This window comes from Micropterus dolomieu, linkage group LG07 (assembly GCF_021292245.1).
Source record: "Micropterus dolomieu isolate WLL.071019.BEF.003 ecotype Adirondacks linkage group LG07, ASM2129224v1, whole genome shotgun sequence".
In the NCBI taxonomy this organism is placed as follows: domain Eukaryota; kingdom Metazoa; phylum Chordata; class Actinopteri; order Centrarchiformes; family Centrarchidae; genus Micropterus; species Micropterus dolomieu.
Genome location: NC_060156.1, coordinates 25,567,573 through 25,568,065, shown reverse-complemented (window position 1 = coordinate 25,568,065; position 493 = coordinate 25,567,573).

Here is a 493-nt window from a genome sequence, read left to right as displayed (position 1 = left end):
ACTATATTTCAAAGGGAAACAAGGAACATTGTACTTTAACTATATTTATTTGATAGCTAGCTACTAGTTACTTTACTTTGCAAATTGCAAAAATCTGCAAATTAAAGGCTCTGCACACCCACTCAGGTGTTTTCAATTACTCGGCTGATTAAACTTCAAGTAAGCTTATAAGTTGGGTGAAGCCAGGCGTTACAGATGTCACCAGACTCTATGTACTAAAAAGAATGATGAAGGTATAACCCTGACAACAGGTACAACAAAACCAACAGAAGGGTTAAGAGATGTCAATTAGTATGAGGTGCCCATAGGGACATTATTCAGAATTACCATTTATATACATGTACTTTTCCTCTCACATACACATATGAAACCAAACTCATTCACATACTATACTGAAAAGCTCACACACATACAAGTAAAATGCTTTTACACACACAACTGAAAAGCTCACACAGATACAAGTGAAACGCTCACGCACATACAAGTGAAACGT